Genomic DNA, 14,072 nt, shown 5'->3' with positions numbered 1-14,072 from the left:
AGCAGAGCAGACAGACAGGGACCCAGAGATGCCTGTAGAGAGAGTGACAAACTACCTGAGTTTTGTCATTCCAGTTCATTCCACACTAGACTCAAAACAATCCCAACTCCTTTCTTGAGTTAAATTAAGCAGGGTGGGGGAGAGATGGATTGGGAGTTTGGGGTTAGCAGATGCAAACTGTTATATAGAGAATGGGCCCACTGTATAGCACAGGGAACTATATTCAACATCCTGTGATAAACCATAATGAAAAAGAAGGCATATATACATATAACTGAATCATTTTGCTGTACAGCAGAAATTAACACAACAATAGAAATCAACTGTACTTCAATAGATTTTTTTAAATGAATAAATTAAGCAGGTCTCTGTTCCCTGTAACAGAAAGAGCCAGACACAAGTGTCCCCTCCTGTTTTTTCTCTTTGCAGGTGTTTTTATTTTTCAAAGATTCTGGAAGAACATTTCTTAGTTCTGCTTGTCCTCATTCATTTCCTTATTTATTGAGTAACAGCACCTGATTTTTTTCAATGGTTTGCTGTGAAATGCATCATACAAACAAAAAGGGGAATAAAATCATTCGTGCAACTTAAATGTAATAATAGGGTAAACCATCATCCACTGTACCATTTTTCTAGATTCCACATATATGCGTTAGTATACGATATTTGTTTTTCTCTTTCTGACTTAACTTCACTCTGTACAGATGAACCGGTTTGCAAGGCAGAAAAAGACATAGATGTAGAGAACAAATGTATGGACACCAAGGGGGGAAGGGGGGTGGTGGGATGAATTGGGAGATTGGGATTGACATACATACACTAATATGTACAAAATAGATAACTAATAAGAACCTGCTGTATAAAAAAATAATACAATAAAATTCAAAAACAAAAAAAGCAATCATCCACCCACTAATTTTGATATATAAAACATAGCCAGTCCTTCCAAGGTCTCTGTTTACTCCTCACTTGCAGTCTATTCTCTACCCCCCAGCGCTAACCACTGTGATGACTTTCGTGTTGATCATTCTCACTTTTCCTTTTTAGTTTTCCACCTAGATATGCCTCCCTAAATATTACTGAGTTTTGAAAATCTGTGTAGTAAGCACCAAACAAGGAGGGTAAGGAAAGGGTGACCCTGGCACTGCAGAAGGAGAAGATAAGCTGAACTGTCTCTGGGTCACTGCCTGGCTTCAGCTTCCCTGAGCATTTATAAGAGCCTTTTATGGGAAAATCACTGAGTAACATGATGAGCAACACTGGGCATCGGGCTCAGCACAGTTGAGACATGTGGCGGCACCACAGCATGGGCCAGGTTTTAGGTGTTTGCCCAGGATACAGTCAGAGGGAGAGGCTGTTCTGTATTTTCTGTTCACCAGGACTTGCCCTCCAGCTCCTAGAAGAGGTCTAAGCAGAGCATTTCGAGACACTATCCACAGCAGATCAGGCAGCAGGGCATGCAGGAGTGATCAGCATATTGACGAAGTTCAGAGGAAAATGTGGGTCAGACTCTCTGGACATTTTATCCTTGATTTAAAAGTCTGCATGATGGTGGTGGGGCGAATGGTGGTGTCAGCCCTCAATTCATCTCTCTTTCAGGTCGCATTGCTTCAATCTGAATTTGTTTCCTTCTGCATCCAGTGCACGGCTGTCATCCTGGAATCTCCCATTACCCTCGCCCTGAGGATTCCCTTCACCTTTCTCCTGTGTCAGATTCCTATTTATTGTATGTCATGCCTTCCTCTTGGTTTATTCTCCTGTTCAGAAAGCACAGTAAGGGGCTTCCCTGGTGGCGCAGTGGTTAAGAATCCGCCTGCCAATGCAGGAGACACGGGTTCGAGCCCTGGTCCGGGAAGATCCCACATGCCGCGGAGCAACTAAGCCTGTGCACCACAGCTATGGAGCCTGCACTCTAGAGCCCGCGAGCCACAACTACTGAGCCCACGCGCCACAACTACTGAAGCCAGTGCACCTAGAGCCCATGCTCCACAACAAGAGAAGCCACCGCAATGAGAAGCCCATGCACTGCAACAAAGAGTAGCCCCCGCTCGCCGCAACTAGAGAAAGCCCGTGCGCAGCAACAAAGACCCAATGCAGCCAAAAATTAATTAATTATTTTTTTAAAAAAAGGTACAGTAAGGACTTCCCTGGTGGTGCGGTGGTTAAGAATCCGCCTGCCAATGCAGAGGACACAGGTTTGATCCCTGGTCCGGGAAGATCCCACGTGCCGCAGAGCAACTAAGCCCGTGAGCCACAACTACTGAGCCTGTGCTCTAGAGCCCATGAGCCACAACTACTGAGCCCACATGCCATAACTACTGAAGCCCGTACGTCTAGAGACCATGCTCCACAACAAGAAAAGCCACCACAATGAGAAGCCCACGCACCGCAACGAAAAGTAGCCCCCGCTCGCCACGACTAGAGGAAACCCACGGGCAGCAACGAAGACCCAACGTAGCCCAAAAATAATTAATTAATTAATTTTTAAAAAAAGCACAGCCTTCAGTAGCTTTTTCAGAAAGGATGCATAGGAGGGAAATGCTATGAAATGTTGCATACTTGAAAATGTCTTTATTTACCCTCATAGTTGATTGATAATTTAGCTGGGTGCAGAATTCTAGGTTGGAAATCATTCTGTTTCAGAATTTTGAGGGCATTGCTCTGTTCTCTTCTTGCTTCCAGTGTTATTCACTGAAGAATGAAAAGTCAAACCTGATTCCTAATCTCCATCTCTCTTTTTCTCTCTCAAAGATTTTTTAAATCTCTTTGCCCTCATGTTCTGAAATTTCATGATGATGTATCTTGGTGGGTCTCTTTTCATCCTTTTTTCTGGGCATTTGAAGGACCCCTCAATCTGGAAACTCATGTCCTTGAGCTTGGTAAATTTTTCTGTATTGTTTTACTGATGACTGCTTCCCCTAAATCTTCTCTCTTCTCTCTGTCTGTAACTCCTATTATTTAGATACTGAACCTCTCAGACTTATTGTTTTAATCTTCTCATCTTTTCTCTCCTATTTTCTATCTCTTCATCTTCTTCAGGATTTCCTCAAGTTTACCTTCCAACTCTTCTATTACATTTTTTGGGCCTGCTATCCTGCTTTAACTTTTAAGGGCTTTTTTTTTCTCTTAATATTTGTAATTATATCAGCCTGTTCTTATAACACAAGTGCAATATATTCTCTTACCTTTATGAGTATATTAGTGATAGATTTTTAAAGTCTTCACATCCCTGTATCCTGAGTGGTTGTTTGTTTTGTTTCATTTTGTTTTTCTTTTGTTTTGGGCTCTATCTTCAATGTCAGAAGCAGCATCTGATTCTTTTGGGAGGAAACTGCCTCCACCCATATTTTCAATCCATGCAAGTGGACTCACCATTTGCTAATTCTTTTGTCATGCATAATATACTTAACCTGCCTGGGCTTTAGTTTCATCATCAGTTAAATGAGGATGATGATAGAATCTATTTTATTGGAATTGTCAAGAGGATTAAGTGAAATAACACAGAGGACACTGATTTTGAGTCCTTTTCAGGCTTGGGGAGGCTAAATTGCCCAAGGTTACACATCTAATCACAGAAAATTTAGACTCAGATTCATGATTTACACATAATTAGTACTCAATGAATTTTAGCTATCTAAACTACTATTAAGGTGGCACTCACACCACCTCTCAGCTGACGAAGAGGAGTACGTGACCAAAGCCTGGCCAAAGAGATTCAGCATTGGGATTTTCGCTGGAATGATTTGAAAGGAAAGACTCTATTTTTGTTAGACTTTCACATTGGTAAAACATCATCCCAGAGTTGCTACTAGCCCTCTGTGATGGTTAATTTTACATGTCAACTTGACTGGGCCACAGGATGCCCAGATAGCTGGTTGACCCTTATTTCTGGGTAGTCTGTGAAAGTGTTTCCAGAAGAGACTAGCATTTGAATCAGTGGGCTGAGTAAAGCAGATGGCCCTCCCCACTGTGGGTGGGCCTTATCCAATCCGTTGAGGGCTGAATAGAACAAAACGGTGCAAAGAGGTTGAATTTGCTCTCTGCCTATTTAAAGTCCTGTCCTCAAGCACTCCTAGTTCTCAAGCCTTCAGACTCAGACTAGAATCTACACCATCTGCTCTCCAGCTCTCAGGCCTCTGATACACCATCAGTTCTCTTTGGTCTCCAGCTTACAGATGGCAGATCATGGGACTTCTCAGCCTCAATAATCATAGGAGCCAATACCTTATAACAAATCTCTTTTTAGTATTTATATTCATATATAATTTACAACAATATATAACTTAAGGTTTCCTAATTTACACAGACAGAGATCTGGGGAACGTGGAGGAATGGACACTAAGGGTATGGGATAATGGTGGAAGGAACATAAAATTGGATCAGGCCAAATTTACTGATATGGGCTCACTAGGCAGAGATTCTATATTTAGTTTGCAGCTTGGGAAGTTAGAACAGTTTGGTTGCTTGGTTGGCTGAAACATGGGCCAAAAGGTGGCCCACAGTGAGTGAACTGGAAATGATGAACCTGCCTTGGTTTAATGTCGAGGAAAGGATTCAAAGGATTAGGGAGATTGGAATGTTACAGGGTATTTGTCATTTAAGGCCTACTCACCTCACCCACTCTGGGAGGGTCTGGAAGACAGTGAGAAGGGAATTTGTGAGGGGAGCCCCAGCAGCCTGGAGGAGCTCTGAGATTGCTCTTCTCTGTAGGCCAGACCTCCCAGTGGGAACTGCAGCCACTGAATTGGAAACCCTAAATGTGATGGGAGTAACCGGATCCCAGGATGGTGGAGGCCAAGTGGTAGCACTCAACCACTCAAAGGCGAGATGGGCTTGGTTACCATAATGGATAGCAGAGTCAAAGTATTAATAGAAAAGTCTGACTCTCATAGACCTAGCTGGCTAGTTGATGGTGGTGTTCCAGAAGTGAAATAGATAGGAAGCCTACTAAATGCTTACTTGATCTATATGAGCAAAAAAATTCCAGGTCTGGTGAACAAAAGTCTAACTGGAATAAGGGTCCCACAGTCAATTCCCAGACTTGAGCCAGTTTACAGACCCAGAACCCGTTGAATGAAGGGGAGGCCAGTCCCCTTGAGGAAGGACCCTCGTATGCTACCCAAAATTTATGCTGTTGGTCTTTCTCTCAGCCTTCCCCCAAAGGGACCTTCAGCCTTTGCCAGAGTAATTGTGCATTGGTGGAAAGGAAATAATCAGACCTTTCAGGGACTTCTGGACACTGGCTCTGAACTGAAATTAATGCCAGGAGACCCAAAATGTCACTGTGATCCACCAGTCAGAGGAGAGCCTGATGTAAGTCAGGAGATCAATGGAGTTTTAGCTCAGGTCTGTCTCATAGAGGGCCCAGTGGGTCCTTGAACCCACCTTGTAGCTATTTCCTCAGTTCCAGAATGTGTAATTGGAATAAATATACTCAGCAGCTAGCAAAATCCCCCCATTAGTTCCCTGACTTGTGGAGTGAGAGCTATTAGGGTGGGAAAGGCCAAGTGGAAGGCACTAGAGCTGCCTCTACGTAGGAAAATAGTAAACCAAAAGCAGTACTGCATTCCTGGAGGTATCGCAGAGATTAGTGCCACCATCAAGGACATAAAGGATAAAGGGGTGTTAATTCCCACCATATTGCCGTTCAACTTGCCTTTCTCGTCTGTACAGAAGATAGATGGGTCTTAAAGAATAATAATGGATTATCACAAGCTTAACCAGGTGGTGTTTCCAACAGCAGTTATTGTACCAGCTGTGGTTTCATTGCTTGAGCAAAGTACAGTGTTGGCCAAAAAGTTCCTTCGGTTTTAAAGTAAGAATAAAAGACATTTTTGATTTTCACCAAGAACTGTATTGAACAATGTATTCACCGTTTTGTTACAATACCTTCTGCCATTTTTCAGGCAACTTTATAATTCCATCTTCCTAAAACTTTTTATTTCTTTGAGCAAAGAACTGTCCAGGTGCCTTTTATAGTCTTCCAGGGAATTGAAATTTTTTCTATGACGAGAATTTTGTAAAGACCAAAATAAATGGAAATCCGAAGGTGCAATGTCTGGTGAATATGGCAGATGAATCAGAACTTACCGGCCAAGCTGTAACAGCTTTTGTCTGGTTATCAAAGAAATATGTGGTCTTGCGTCATCCTGATGGAAGATTACACGTTTTCTGTTGAATAATTCCGGACGCTTTTCATCAAGTGCTGCTTTCAGTCAGTCTAATTGGGAGCAGTACTTGTTGGAATTAATCGTTTCGCTTTCTGGAAGGAGCTCATGATAGAGGACTCCCTTCCAATCCCACCATATACACAACATCACCTTCTTTGGATGAAGACCAGCCTTTGGTGTGGTTAGTGGTGGTTCATTTCTCTTGCCCCATAATCTTTCCTTTCCACATTATTGTACAGTATCCACTTTTCATCACCCATCACAATTTGTTTTCACTATGTGTAAGGAGAGAATCACATGCAGAAATACGGTCAAGGAGGTATTTTTGGCTTAACTTATGTGGAACCCGAACATCAAAGCAATAAACATAACCAAGCTGGTGCGAGTGATTTTCAGTGCTTGATTTGGATATTTTGAGTATGTCGGCTATCTTTCGTGCGGTATAACATTGATTATTCTCAATTAACGTCTCAATTTGATTGCTATCAACTTCAACTGGTCTACCCGACCACGGAGCACTGCCCAGCGAGAAATCTCCAGCACGAAACTTAGCAAACCACTTTTGACAAGTTCGATCAGTCCCAGCACCCTCCCCATACACTGCACAAATCTTTTTTTGCGTTTCAGTTGCGTTTTTACCTTCCTTGAAATAATAAAGCATAATATGCCGAAAATGTTGCTTTTTCTCTTCCATCTTCAATATTAAAATGGCTACACAAAAATTCACCAATTTTAATAGGTTTTTTTAAAAAAATGCATGCTGATATGATAACTGTCATAATACAATCTAACAACATTGTTTCCAATGAAGTTAAAGACAACTAAGTGCTACTAGAGCCATCTTACGGAAAAGACCGAATGAACCTTTTGGCCAACCCAATAACACATCTCCTGGCACCTCGCATGCAGCTACTGATCTGGCAAATGCCTTTTTCTCCACCCTGTCAAGCAGTCTACTTTCAGCTGTCAAAGCCAACAACGGACCTTTACGATGCTACCTCAGGGATACACCAACTCTTCAGCCCAATGTCATAATTTAGTTCTCAGGAATCTTGATCACCTTTCTCTCCCACAAAGCTATCACTATGGTCCACTGCATTGATGACACTAATCTAATCAGACCTAGTGGGCAAGAAGTAGCAACTACTCTAGATTTGGTAAGACATTTGCATGCCAGAAGGTGGGAAATAAATCCAACAAAAATTCAGGGACCTTCCACCTCAGTGAAATTTCGAGGGGTCCAGGGGTAAGGGGCACGTCAAGATATTCCTTCTAGACATGCGATGCTGTTTGGAGCATTTGACAGCCCCCTATAGGTGAACTGCAGTGCAGGCCCTTAGGATTTTGGAGCAAAGCCCTACCATCCCCTCCAGATAACTACTCTCTTTTTGAGAAACAGCTCTTGGCCTGCTACTGGGCCTTAGCAGAGACTGAACGCTTGACCATGGACTCCCAAGTTACCATGTGACCTGAACTGCCCACCGTGAACTGGGCGTTACCTGACCCACCAAGGCACACAGTGCACAGCAGCGCTCCATCATCAAATGGAGGTGACATATACATGATGAGGCCTGAGCAGGCCCTGAAAGCACAAGTAAATTACATGAAGACGTGGCCCAAAGGTCCATGGGCCCCACTCCTGCTGCCCCTTCTCTCTCCCATCCTGCACCTATGGCCTCATGGGGAGCTCTCCATGGCAGCTGACAGAGAAAGAGAAGACTCTGGTCTGGTTTACAGATGGTTCTGCACAATATGCAGGCACCACCCAAAACTGGACAGCTGGAGCACCACAGGCCCTTTGGGGACATCCCTGAGGGACAGTGGTGTGGGCAGAACTTCAGACAGTGCACCTGGTTGTTCACTTCGCTTGGAAGGAGAAATGGCCAGACACGTGATTATATACTGATTTATGTGTCCAGTGGTTTGGCTGGATGGTTACGGACTCAGAAGGAACATGATTGGAAAATTGGTGATGAGGAAATGTGGTGAAGAGATACATGGGCAAAAAACCATGAAGGTATTTGTGTCCCACGTGAATGCTCACCGAAGGGTAAGCTCAGCAGAGGAAGATTTTAATAATGAAGCGGAAAGGATGACCCATCCTGTGGATGCCAGTCTCTTTCCACAGCCAGCCCAGTCATCACCCACTTGGCTCATGAATGAAGCAGCCATGGTGGCAGGGGTGAAGGCAATGCACAGGCTCAGCAACACGCACTTCCACTGCCCAAGGCCAACCTGGCTGTGGCCACTGCTGAGTGCCCAACCTGCCAGCAGCAGAGACCAACACCTAGTCGTCGATATAGCACCATCCCCGAGGTGATCTGCTAGCTACTTTGTGGCAATGTTGACTATACTGGACAACTTCCATCACGGAAGGAGTAGCATTTTGTTCTTCCTAGAATAGACGCTTACTCTGGATACAGATTTGCCTTCCCTGCACACAGTGCTTCTCCAAGAACTACCATCTGTGGACTTGCAGAATGCCTTATCCACTCCCATGGTATTCCACACTGAAATGCTTGACCAAGAACTCACTTCACACATTAAAAAAAAAAAAAAAAAAGAACTTCACAGCAAAAGAAGTGCAACAATGAGCCCACACTCATGGAATGTTCTAGTCTTAACATGCTCCCCACCATCCTGAGGCAGCTGGTTGGACAGAACAGTGGAACGGCCCTGTGAAGACTCAAGTTACAGTGCCAGCTAGGTGGCAATACCTCTCAGGGCTGCGGCCAGGTTCTCCAGGAGGCTGTATATGCTCTGAATCAGTGTCCAATATACAGTGCTGTTTCTCCCATAGCCAGGACTCACGGATCCAGGAATTGGGGTGGAAAGGGGAGTGGTACCACTCACTCTAACCCCTCGTGACCCACTAGCAAGGTTTTAGCTTCCTGTTCCTGTGACCTCATGCTCTGCTGGCCTACAGGTCTTAGTTCCAGAAGGAGGAATGCTTCCACTAAGAGACATAACAATGATTCCAATGAGCTGGAAGTTAAGACAGCCACCCGGCCACTTCGGGCATCTCATGACTGAATCAACAGGCAAAGAAGGGAGTTACTATGCTGGCTGGGGTGACTGATCCTGGCTGCCAAGAGGAAATTGGACTATCCACGATGGAGGTAAGGAAGAATATGTGTGGAATACAGGAGATCCCTTAGACATCTCTTAGTATTACTGTGTCCTATGATTAAGGTCAATGGAAAAGTACAATCCAACCCAGGCATGACTACTAATGGTGCAGATCCTTCAGGAATGAAGGTTTGGTCATCCTACAAGTAAAGAATGATGATGACCATCTCAGGTTCTTGTTGAAGGCAAAGGGAATACAGAATGGGTAGCAGGAGAAAGTAGTTATAAATACCAGCCACGTGGCCAGTTAGAGAAATGTAACTGTCATAGAGGATTTCCTCCTCATTTTGTTATGATTGTATGGGAGTGTCTTTGTTTTCTTTCCTCTCTTATTTCCTTATCATGCAACATAAGATGTACTGACTTTAAATCATAATATTTAAGTATTGTTAATTCTACATCATACTGTTTAAGTTAGAGGATAACAAGGAGAGTAAACATCACTCAAGGACTTTACCTCCTCTTCTGAGGAAGGGGTTAGTGCATTTTCAGTTGTATGGACAATTGTATTGTATCAGGTGGAATTAAGCCTTTGTTATTCTTTACTTGGAGATTAGTATGGTTTAAGGAGATATGTATGAGTGTCAACTTGACAGGGGGTGGACTTGTGATGGTTAATTTTATGTGGGCCACAAGGGTGCCCAGATAACTGGCTAAAAATTATTTCTGGGTGTGCCTGAAGGTGTTCCAAGAAGAGATTAGCATTTGAATTAGTGGACTGAGTAAAGAAGACAGCCCTCCCCAGCGTGGGTGGGCCTATCAAATCCATTGAGAGCTGAATAGAACAAAAAGGTGGAGGAAGGCTGAGTCCACTCTCTACCTGACAACTTGAGTTGGGACATCAATCTTTTACTCTCAGCACTCCTGGTTCTCAGGCCTTCAGACTCAGCCTAGAATCTACACCATCAGCTTTCCGGGTCCCCTTGGCTCTGTTTCTCTGGAAGACACTGACTAATACACCCTCTTTAACAGCTCTCATGGAGAGTCTATGTGAAAGTAAAACCAACACAAAATACAAATTAAGAGATGGAAATAGATTTCTCATGATAATCCATGAGTGCCTGGATCCAACTTGCCTGAGGTATTACGTGCCCTGACTTTCTAGTACTATGAATCAGTACATTCCTTTTCTTTCTCTTAAGCCACTTTTAGTTCAGTTTTCATCACTTGCACAGACAAATTGCAATACAATGAGAACATACCATTCTGAACCTATGTATTTCACTTAATGTATCGTTATCATATTTTCATATTATTAAAACTATTCTCCAACATTATTTTGCTTGGTATTATAGTTTATTTTTATCAAGCCCATAGTGGTGAACAGATAAATTGTTATTAATTTTTCATTATTATAGATAACATTGATATTAATATCCTCATAGCTAAATGTTTGTGCCTATCATGATTGTTTCCTGAAAATAAATTCCTAGAACTGGAACTTCTGGGCCAAAAGTTATGGAGGATATTAAGACTTTGTTACATATAGTAAAAGTGACCCCTTGAAAGGTGATGCCAATTTATTCTCACACCAAAAACATATGGGAATGCCTGTTTTCTCCATCCACTGCCTACAATGGGTAGGATCTTTCTTAAAATCTCTGCTAAGTTAATCACATACACACAAAAGTGATATCTCATTTTACTCTGCATTTCTTTACTGAGTTGCCTGCCTTGTATAGATTTTTCAGTATTGTGCTAGATTCAGTTTGTTAACATTTAGGAATCCTGCATCTATATTCTGAAATTGGTTTCTTCTGGTATTCTATTTTCTCAGGATTATCAGGCTTTTTTCTAGCTTTATAAAGTAAGAAATACAGAGGTGTGAAGACGGACAAACCTGAGGTGGAGTCTAAATTCCATGGTTAGATGTATAACTTTGGGCAATTTAATCTTCCTAACCCTGAATAGGGGTGCCCACTGGGAAAGGGGCCAATTAAACCTCACAGAACCTGGAAAGGCTCAGCCCTTGGAGATTCTAGGTACCACAAAAACCGCAGGTGAGACATGAGGCTAAAATGAGGAGGTGCTTGGACATGTGTTACTGAGGGATCAGACCACTACCTTCCCTCATGTTCCATATTTGCAGGCTGGCACCTTCTGTACAAGAGACGGGAAGTTTATCTTATGAAGAAATGAGATGCTCCGGACTTGGGGAGACCAGGTAGAGTAGAGGAAGTGGGGTGAGGGATGGGACTGAACACAGGGAGATTAAGTGAAACTTAACACTGAACGGTGGGGACCCCAGTCCTTCCCCAACCAGCTCCTAGAATTGTGAGCAGCTCATAACAAAGCAGGAGACGGGGCAGTTCTTTTCTGCAGAATGAAACTGCTCCAGGGGAAAGCCCTCCCTGCTCTAACACTTGAGGGTATTCCCAATAACAGAGCCCTTTCACTTACCGGTTTCCCTGTGTGAGGTCCGTGTGTCCACAACCCTGCCCAGGTACTCAGAGCTTCCAGTCAGAGTTATAATGCTGCACACTTGTGTGAAGAGATAGCCAAGGAACATAAGACATTTGAAGAGAAAACAAATAAGAGAATTTTTATTTTTTATTATAACATTTTTATTATAACTTCTTAATTATATATATTGTATATAATTATATAACATAAATGTATTATAACTCATTCTTTTAACTTTACTATAATTTATATTATGACACTATAACAAAAAGAAATAAAGAGTCAACTGAAATAATTTAGGGGGAGAGAAGATGCAGAATAAACCCTTTAAAACACCCTTCTTTTTTTTTAATTAATTAATTTTGCGTTGGGTCTTTGTTGCTGCGCGCGGGCTTCCTCTAGTTGCGGCAAGCGGGGGCCACTCTTCATCGCGGTGCGCGGGCCTCTCACCATCGCGGCCTCTCTTGTTGCGGAGCACAGGCTCCAGACGCGCAGGCTCAGCAGTTGTGGTGCACGGGCTTAGCTGCTCCGCAGCATGTGGGATCTTCCAGGACCAGGGCTCGAACCCGTGTCCCCTGCATTGGCAGGCAGATTCTCAACCACTGCGCCACCAGGGAAGCCCCTAAAACACCCTTCTTGACAGAGGTGAACACTTGTCCCCTTCTCCTGATATTTCTTTGCGGAAGAAGCTTAATCCATGCAAAAATAACATATCTCATTGGTAATTATGGGAAGATTAAAAGGGAACCCTTAGCTCAGCTCCACCAATTTTTTCTTCTTGGGAGCCAGTGGGCCTACAGGGACCATGAGTTCTCCATCACTGCCCTCCAAACTTTTAGTTGTACAGAGAAGGGTGGAAGACTCAGTTTAGGACTGTGTTCTGATTACTATTGCTTTATAACAAGTTAACCCAAGGGAACTATACTCAGTTTTGGGTTTTTTTGTTTTTTGGCCACACCATGTGGCTTGTGAGATCTTTGACCAGGGATCGAACCTGGGCCCTTGGCAGTGAGAGCACAGGGTCCTAAACACTGGACCACCAGGGAGTTCCCTATACTCAGTATCTTATAAAAACTTACAATGAAAAAGAACCTGAAAAAGAATATATATATAACTGAATCACTTTGCTGTATACTTGAAACTAACCCAAAATTGTAAATTTACTATACTTCAATAAAAATAAATAAATCTAATAAATATGAATATAAACATGTGTATATGTATGTATGTATATACATAACAAGTTAACCCAAAACGTAAAGGCTTAAAACAAACATTTTCTTTTGCTCCCAGATTCTGTGGGTCAGAGATCCAGACAGGGCCAGCAGAAAAGGCCCGTTTCCGCTGCATGACCCCTGGGGCCTCAGCTGGGAAGGCTCCAGGGCTGGAAGGCCTGACTGCTGGAGGCTGGATTCACATGGAGGCGCCTTCACTTCCATGTCTGGTGTTTAAGGCCGACTGCCTGCTGAGACCTCTGCTTGGAGCTATTGATCGTAGCACCTACACGTGACCTCTCCCTACGGCCTGGGCTCAGACTTCTTACCTTACAGCTCAGGGCTCCAAAAAGTGTTTGGCAAACAAGGTAGAAGCTGCAAGCATTTATTTCTGGCCTCAGGATTCACACATCCATCATTTCCATCACACTCTATTGATTACAAGGGAGTTACAAACCCGCCCAGGTTTGGGGTGAGGGAAAGACATAGACCTGCACCTTTCAAAGGATAGTCTCACAGAATTTCTGGGTATCTTCTAAAACTGCCTCAGGGCATAATCTTAAAGACCCTAACATCTGATGCAAGGGACAAAAACACTGAAGAAATAAATGAGGAGGGGCTTCCCTGGTGGTGCAGTGGTTAAGAATCCGCCTGCCAATACAGGGGACACGGGTTTGAGCCCTGGTCTGGGAAGATCTCACTTGCCATGGAGCAACTAAGCCCGTGCACCACAACTACTGAGCCTGCGCTCTAGAGCCCGAGAGCCACAACTACTGAGCCCGCATGCCACAACTACTGAAGCCCGTGCGCCTAGAGCCCGTGCTCCGCAACAAGAGAAGCCACCACAATGAAAAGCCCACGCACCACAACAAAGACCCAACGCAGCCAAAAATAAGTAAATAAATATTTTTAAAAAAGAAAGAGGGATCCCCTGGTGGCACAGTGGTTGAGAGTCCGCCTGCCGACGCAGGGGACACGGGTTCGTGCCCCGGTCTGGGAAGATTCCACATGCCGCGGAGCGGCTGGGCCTGTGAGCCATGGCTGCTGAGCCTGCGCGTCTGGGGCCTGTGTTCCGCAACGGGAGAGGCCACAACAGTGAGAGGCCCGCGTACCGCAAAAACAAACAAACAAACAAACATGCCCTCTGTAGCATGCA

At 43.7% G+C, this 14,072-nt stretch overlaps 1 long non-coding RNA gene across 1 annotated transcript in view; it reads right to left on the bottom strand.

Annotated features, from left to right (window-relative positions):
* LOC309792878 overlaps positions 1–11,784 on the bottom strand; it is a 48,967-nt gene extending 37,183 nt beyond the window's left edge. The window contains exon 1 of the long non-coding RNA XR_014291822.1: positions 11,700–11,784. This is a non-coding gene — a long non-coding RNA (uncharacterized lncRNA). The remainder of the gene's footprint in view (positions 1–11,699) is intronic.
* Between the last annotated feature and the right edge of the window lie 2,288 nt (positions 11,785–14,072).

Source organism: Mesoplodon mirus, assembly GCF_964341445.2.
Source record: "Mesoplodon mirus genome assembly, chromosome: 18".
NCBI classification, from domain to species: Eukaryota; Metazoa; Chordata; class Mammalia; order Artiodactyla; family Ziphiidae; genus Mesoplodon; species Mesoplodon mirus.
The sequence above is the reverse complement of the archived record's forward strand: the minus strand, read 5'-3'. Positions and strand labels throughout refer to the sequence as shown.